General features: G+C 39.9%; 1 pseudogene; it reads left to right on the top strand.

Moving 5' to 3' along the window:
- The first annotated feature begins 6,708 nt into the window (after positions 1 to 6,708).
- On the top strand, positions 6,709 to 8,119 carry LOC139002562 (elongation factor 1-alpha 1 pseudogene; annotated as a pseudogene).
- Positions 8,120 to 8,562: the final 443 nt, after the last annotated feature.

The following is an 8,562-nucleotide window of genomic DNA, read 5'->3' as shown; positions in this document are numbered from 1 at the left end:
CCAGATAATTAACATATCTGGTATTTCTGGGTAAACAGTGTTTTCATTTTTTAATAATTCTTATTCTGTCTTTTTATAAGTGTCACCTGAACCCTAGGCTAGTATCTGGAGGAGACCTTCACTACCCTTGCTGGGACCCAGAAACACCATAAGATGCTCCTACTTATAGCTCCATTTTGTATCCCTAATGTAGCAAAATTTTCAGCCATACTGGCTCCACAAATCCCTAACTACTAAGTATGTTATAAGCAGCCCAATTCAGGGTCAAATAATCTCAATTAGATATGTATCTCCCACATCTCTTTCAGAGTAAAATGTGCTAAATCTTAGTCTATAGGACAACTTATGCTGCCACTACCACCAACCAGACCAGAACCACTTCTCAAGCCTCTACAGAGTTTTATTCACAGAGAACCCCTCGATTGAGCAGGGAAAAGTCTGTGCCATGAATAACACTTCTTACTGCAAGCAGCTTAGCTAAAAAGAAGGCCTCATAGCCTCTTGCCCCAGAAGTCTGGGCACCAATTAAAGATATAATGCCATTCCCATTAACTAGCTGCCCTCACAGACCTTGGTTTATACTATTGTTTTTGTTGTTGTTGTTGTTTTACTCATCTTTAACAATTGCCTGTTTAACCTTTGGTATGTTTCATATCCTTCCATGTAGAAGCCCTAAAGCTACAACTGGTCCTCCAAATGGAACGGATGAAATTGAAGCAGTAATCAAAAAACTTCAAGCAAGCCCTGACTGGTTTGGCTCAGTGGATAGAGCGTCGGCCTGCAGACTGAAGGGTCCCAGGTTTGAATCTGGTCAAGGTTTAAAAAAAAAAACAAAAAACAAAACTTCAAGCAAAACAAAAGCCCTGGGTTAGATTGCTTCACAGGGGAGTTTTACCAAACATTCAAGCAAGAACTAAAACCTACCCTCCTAGACAATTCCAAAAAATTCAAAGGAAAGGAACACTTCTAAACTCTTTCTATGAAGCCAGCATTACCCTAATCCAAAAACCAGATAATGACACTACAAAGAAATAGAACTATAGGCCAATATCTCTAATGAACACAGATGCTAAAATCCTCAACAAAATTCCAGCAAATCATTACATTAGAAAGCATTACATTAGAAAGATCATACACCATGACCAAGTGGGATTTATTTCGGGGATGCAAGGCTGCTATAATATCTGCAAATCAATAAATGTGATATATCACATAAACAAATTGAGAGATAAAAATCACATAATCATGTCAATTGATACAGAAAAAAAGCATTTGACAAAATATAAGACCCTTGATAAAAAGTCTCAGCAAAGTGGGAATAGAGAGATCATACCTTAACATAATAAGAGTCTTATATAACAAACCTACAGCCAACAACATACTTAATGAGCAATAACTAAAAACATTTCCCCTAAGAATAGGAACAAGACAGGGATGCCCACTTTCACCACTCTTGTTCGACATAGTACTAGTCTCCATCAAAAAGCTACTAGACTTAATAAATTAATTCGGCAATGTAACAGGATACAAAATTAACACCCAGAAATCTATGGCTTTTTTATACATCAATAATGAACTCACAGAAAGAGAAACTAAAATAACCATCTTATTTACCATGGCAACAAAAAAATAAAGATACCTAGGAATAAACTTAACTAAGGAAGTAAAAGACCTGCACCCAGAAAATTACAGGACATTGAAAAAAGAGGAAGACATAAACCAATGGAAGAACATACCGTGTTCATGGATTGGTAGAATCAACATCATTAAAATGTCCATACTACCCAAAGCAATCTATAGATTCAATGCAATCTCCATTAACATACCAATGGCATATTTCACAGACCTAGAACAAACACTTCAAAAATTCTTCTGGAATAAAAAAAGACCCCAAACAGCCACAGCAATTCTGAGAGAGAACAAAGTTAGAGGGATCATAATACCATATATCAAGCTATATTACAAAACCACTGTTCTCAAAACTGCCTGGTACTGGCACAAGAATAGACGTATAGACCAATGGAACAGAACAGAGAACCCAGAAATCGACCCAAGCCATTATGCTAAATTAATTTGACAAAGGACGCAAGAGCACACAATGGAGTCAAGACAGTCTCTTCAATAAGTGGTGTTGGGAAAATTGGACAAACACTTGCAAAAAAATGAAACTAGACCACCAACTTGCACCATACACAAGAATAAACTCAAAATGGATAAAGGACTTAAATGTAAGACAGGAAACCATAAAAATCTTTGAAGAATCCATAGGCAGCTAAACATCAGACATATGTTGTAGCAATATCTTTACCGATACAGCTCCTAGGGCAATGGAAACTAAGGAGAAAATAAACAAATGAGACTACATCAAAATAAAAACTTATGCACAGCAAAAGAAACCATCAGCAAACAACAAGAGAGCCCACGGCATGTGAGAACATATTTGCCAATGTTATAGCAGATAAGGGTTTAATCTCCAAAATTTATAGGGAACTCATACAACTTAACAAAAGGAAGTTAAACAATCCAATAAAAAATATGGGCAAAGGAGTTAAATAGATACTTTTTGAAAGAGGACATACAGAAGGCCAAGAGACATATGAAAACACTAGAGGCCCCATGCATGAAATTTGTGCAAGAGTAAGGCCTTCCTTCCCCCAGCCGCCAGCACCTTCTTCCCTCTGGCACCCAGGACCTGGACTTCACTCTGACCCTGGCTTCGCCTGGAAGGATGTCCGGTCTAATTAGCATATTACGATTTTATTATTACAGATGCTCAATGTCACTAATCATCTGAGAGATGCAAAGCAAAGTAATAATGAGGTATCATCTCACATCTGTCAGAAAGGCTATCATCAACAAATGACAAGTGCTGGCGAGGATGTGGAGAAAAAGGAACTCTTGCACACTACTGGTGGCACTGCAGACTGGTGCAGCCACTGTGTTAAACAGCACAGAGTTTCCTCAAAAAAATTAAAAAGGAACTCCCATTTGACCCAGTAATCCCACTTCTAAGAATATATCCCAAGAAACCAAAAACACCAATTAGAAAGGATATATGCACCCCTATGTTTATAGCAGCACAATTTACAATAGCTAAGATTTGGAAACAGCCTGAGTGCTCATCAACAGATGAGTGGATTAAAAAACAGTGGTACAGCTACAAAATGGAGTACTATGCTGCAGTAAAAAAGAAGGAACTCTTACCATTTGCAACGGCATGGATGGAACTGGAGAGCATTATGCTAAGTGAAATAAGCCAGTCGGAGAAAGATAAATATTACACAAACTCACTCATTTGTGGAATCTAATGATCAACATAAACTGATGAACCAAAATAGATCCAGAGACATAGAGGCATTGAACAGATCATCAAACCTTAGAAGGAAGGCAGGGGAAGGTGGGAGGGGTTGGGGGTAAGAGATCAACCAAAGGACTTGTACACATGCATATGAACATAACCAATGGACACACACACTAGGGGGGTGAGGGTTTGTGCAGGGGGTGGGAGTGGCCACGGGAGGTCAAAGGAGGTGGGGGAAAGAACATATGTAATACTTTAGACAATAAAGAATTAAAGACAAAGAAGAAGAACTCATGGGCAGCTTTCTCCCAGACAAAAGTGTTTGCAGAGATCATTGTTTCTATGCTGAAATCTGCCTCACCAAGACCTGACTGGCAGGCACCATATTTACATCTCCATAAAGCTGGCTCACACTGTTCACCCACCACTGGTGATTCCCTGTGACCTCGCCACACCCAATTTGCAGCCCCACCTATGCTGTTTGCAGAGTCTTTTCCATATGAATGGCCTGTCCTGGCTCAGGCTTCAGACTTTCCTATAATCTCTCAAAGAAGTAGCAGCTGGACTCAGCATACCGATAACATTCAATAAGTAGCCCCTGGCCTGGCAATAGTTGCAGCCTGACTTGCTTCACAGTTTGGCCTCTCTTGGTCACTTACAAGCCCAACACAAGTAGCAGCCATCTGCAGATTGCTCTGTAGCTTGTGCTGGGTGGCTGTAGACAGGGCACAGGCAGTGGCTGACTTTTCAATCCCTGGAGGCCCCACTCTGCACCTGATGGACATCTGTAGACCATGCCAAATTACAACTCTATACATCCATGATCAACACACTCAAGGGGCAGATTCAGTGAGCACCAAAGCCCCTCTGAAGCAAGTCGTGTTCCACAGGGATATCTCCTGCACAGAAACTCTTCCACTGTAGTCAAAGCTGGTCCTCACAGCCAATTGGCCTGGAGGTCAATTCCTCCCAGTGATGCCAACAGCAATCAAGGCTCAACAACAATAAGACTCTGCACTCAGCCCACACAAGGGTGCACCTAGAGTTCCCAGCTCAGGACACTGGGGAAGCTGAGCCACTGGGTCATACAGGAAACCTATTACACAAGACCACTCTACCAATTCCAGGAGACATGGCAGCTCTACCTAATACATAGAAACTTACACAGGGAAGCAGCCAAAATGCAGAGACAAAGAAATATGTTGCATATGAAAGAACAGAAGAAATCTCCAGAAAAGGAACTAAATGAAACGGAAGCAAGCAAACTACTAGACACAGAATTCAAAACAATGGTTATAAGGATGCTCAGGGGTCTTAATGAGAGCTTCAAGGGACTTAGTAAGAATTTCAAGGATCTTAGTGAGAATTTCAAGAAAATTAGTGAGGACATCAAAGACATAAAAAAAAAAACCAGTCTGAAATTAAGCATACACTAACTGAAATAAAGAATAATTTACTGGGATTCAACAGTAGAGTAGAGGATTCTGAGAATCAAATCATTTATTTGGAATATAAGGAAGTGAAAACACCTAATCAGAAGAGCAAAAAGAATCCCAAAATATGAAGATAGTGTAAGGAGCCTTGGGGACAACTTCTAGCTTACTAACATTCATATCATGGAGGTCCCAGAAGGAGAAGAAAAAGAGCAAGATATGGAAAACCTACTTGAAAAAATAATGACAGAAAACTTTCCCTACTTAGTGAAAGAAATAGACTTACAAGTCCAGGAAGCACAGAGAGTCCAAAACAAGAGGAACCCAAAGAGGCCCACACCAAGACACATCATAATTAAAATGCCAAGGGCTAAAGACTAAGAGAATCTTAAAAGCATCAAGAGAAATGAAGTTAGTTACCCACAGGGAGTGCCATAGGACTGTCAGCTGATGTCTCAATAGATACTTTGTAGGCCATGTTAGAAATAAGTCAAGCCCCCTAAATCAGGGATCCTGGTAGAACACAAAGCATACTTGAGAGCCAGGCAGCAAGGCAAATTCTTCACTTCTGCAGAAGGATACATACCAGCACAGTCTGGCAGCATATACACTGAGTGCTGAGCTGGCAGTTTTCTCAGACTTTTATTCCTAATGCATGTGATCTGTCTCTCACTCTTGAGAGCTTCGGCCACACTCTTGCGCGATTGCCTAATTTAAAGTAAGTGGTTGATCTTTGCCATTTCAAAATGGAAGCCCTCAGGGGAGCTGCAAGTCATGTGAACCAAAATGGTGGCTGCCTAAGCTCCATTCTTTGACAGAAAAAATTACTTGCTTATTCTCACAGGCCAGAAGGGAGTAGTTGAGAAATATTCAAAGTGATGAATAGCAAGAACCTACAACCAAGATTTCCCAGCAAAGCTATCATTCAGAATTGAAGGTCAGATAAAGAGCTTCACAGACCAGAAAAAGTTAAAGGGGTTCATCATCACCAAACCAGTATTACATAGAATGTTGAAGGATATTCTTTAAGGAGAGGAAATATATATATATATATATATATATATATATATATATATATGCAACAAATACATATCTATCAACATTTGAATCTAAAAATCAAAATAAACCAAGAATCTAATAAAGAAAATTAACTGATGAATAAAATAGAACCAGAGGCATAAAAACATGGAACAGACTGACAAATCTCAGGGATAGTGGAATGGGGGACAGAAAGAGATTAACCAAAGAATTTATGTGCATATATGCATACCTATGGACACAAACAATGAGGTGATGAAGCCCTGGGGCAGGGCAGGTACCGGTTGGAGGGGTACAATGTGGGGGGAAAGGAAGACATCTGTAATACTCTCACAATAAAAATTTAAATTAATTAATCAAGTTACATTTTTAAAAAGTCAACTTGACAGTATTTCTAAATTTAAAATACAAATATCTTCTGCACTAATTTTTTTGTGTAGGAATGCAGTAATACATGTATAAGGATGTATGTATACAGTAATTTATTATAGTATCCATCCATTTGGAATAATATCCAAATATACTAATAATAAGTAGTATCCATCCATTTGGAATAATATCCTATTAATAATGGAAAAATATGAAAAGTGATATGAAACCAACTCCAAGTTATATTAATTTGTAAAAGAAAGATACAGAACTGTATGGCAAGTGTGAGTAAAACAAAATTGGAGCTATATACAAACACATGTTAGATCTGCACGGATAAAAAGCATAAAAACTGGCAAAATAAATTGCCTCTGAAGAGGACTGGCAAACTGAGGAACTAGGAGGCTGATGTGAAATGGAAATTCACTTTCCAGTACTGTTGAGATATTTTTTAAACCATCTCCACTATTAGTTGAATTTTTTTCAAAACAAACAAAGTCCTTTTTCACAACAGGTTTGTCACCAGAACACAATTGTCATGAAAATCACTACCGAATCAAAGCCAAAATGGGAAAGGAAAAGACTCATATCAACATCATTGTCAATGACAAATAGATTCCCGCAAATCTACCACTACTGGCCATCTGATCTATAAATATGGTGGGATTGACAAAAGAACCATTGAAAAATTTGAGAAAGAAGCTGCTGAGATGGGGAAGGGCTCCTTCAATTATGTCTGGGTCTTGGATAAACGGAAAGCTGAACATTAGTGTGGTATCACCAATGATATCTCCCTGTGGAAATTTGAGACCAGCAAATATTATATGGTCATCACAGATGCCCCAGGACACAGAGACTTTGTCAAAAACATTGATTACAGGTATATCTCAGGCTGACTGTGCCGTCCTGATTGTTGCTGCTGGTGTTGGTGCATTTGAGGCAGGTATCTCCAAGAATGGACAGACCCGTGAACACGTCCTCTGGCTTACACTCTGGGTGTGAAACAACTAATTATTGGTGTTAATAAAATTGGTTCCACTGAGCTGTTCTACAGCTAGAAGGGATACAAGAAAATTGTTAAAGAAGTCAGCACCTACCTTAAGAAAATTATCTAAACCCTAACACAGTAATATTTGTGCCCATGTCTGATTAGAAGGGCAACATGCCAGAGCCAAGTGCTAACATGCCTTGCTTCAAGGGACTGAAAGTCCCCTGTAAAGATGGCAATGCCAGTGGAACCACACAACTTGAAATACTGGATTGCAACCTGCCATTAACTCGCCAAGTGATAAGCCGTGTTTGCCCCTCCAGGATGTCTACAAAATTGGTGGTATGAGTACTGTCCCTGTAGGCACAGTGGAGACTGGTGTTCGGAAACCTGGCATGGTGGTAACTATGCTCCAGCCACTGTTACAATTGAAGTGATGTCTGTTGAAGGCCACCATGAAGCTTTGAGTGAAGCTTTTCCTGAGGACAGTGTGAGCTTCAATGTCAAGAACATATCTGTCAAGGATGTTCATCATGACAATGTGGCTGGTGACTGCAGAAATGACCCACTAGTGGAAGCAACTGGTTTCACAACTCGGGTGATTGTCCTGAACCATCCAAGCTAAGTCAGTGCTGGCTAAACACCTGTGCTGGATTGTCACACAGCTCATGGTGCAAATTTGTTGAGCCAAAGGAGAAGATTGATGGTCATTCTGGGAAAAAGCTGGAAAATGGCCCTAAGTTTTTGAAATCTAGTGATGTTGCAATCAATATGGTTCCTGGCAAGCCCATGTGTGTTGAGAGCTTCTCTGACTGTCCTCTGGGCCATTTTGCTATTCTTCCACTCCTTGAGTTCATACATTACTTCCTCTGGGAAGTTTCCAGAGCAACCACGCCCCTTGCTACATGCTGCCCTAGCTCTCTCTACATGTCCTTCATAGCACTTACTGAGGTTCAGATTACGTATTTGATCAATGTGCCTCATATATAAGGCCCGAAAAGGCAGAACCTATGTCTGTTGCCCTCACTGTCCATAACACATACATAGTGCCTAAAGATGAATTCTGTGGTCTGAGGGAGTAGTGCCTCATAAAGTACCCTAGAGGTTGTGAATAGAGAACACTTCTTTCTTAAATCCTCACCTGAAGATATGTTTTGGGGGTTGTTTGTTTTTTATTATTGACTTGAGAGAGAGAGAGAGAGAGAGAGAGATAGGAGAAAGAAACATAGATTGGTTGCCTCCCGTATGTGCCCTGACTGGTGATCAAAACCACAACCTAGGTAGGTGTCCTGACTGGAATCAAACCCACAACCTTTTTGGTGTACAGGACGATGCTCCAACTAACTGAGCCACTTGGCCAGGGCTAGAAAGAACACTTTTAAGGTGTTCATGTGGGAAAGAATGTAGATATATGAGAAATGCATAAGCAATTT

Source organism: Myotis yumanensis, unplaced genomic scaffold (genome assembly GCF_028538775.1).
Source record: "Myotis yumanensis isolate MYYU_CA2020_CCGP unplaced genomic scaffold, mMyoYum1.0.hap1 SCAF_2, whole genome shotgun sequence".
NCBI classification, from domain to species: Eukaryota; Metazoa; Chordata; class Mammalia; order Chiroptera; family Vespertilionidae; genus Myotis; species Myotis yumanensis.
This window is presented reverse-complemented; position numbering and strand designations above follow the sequence as displayed.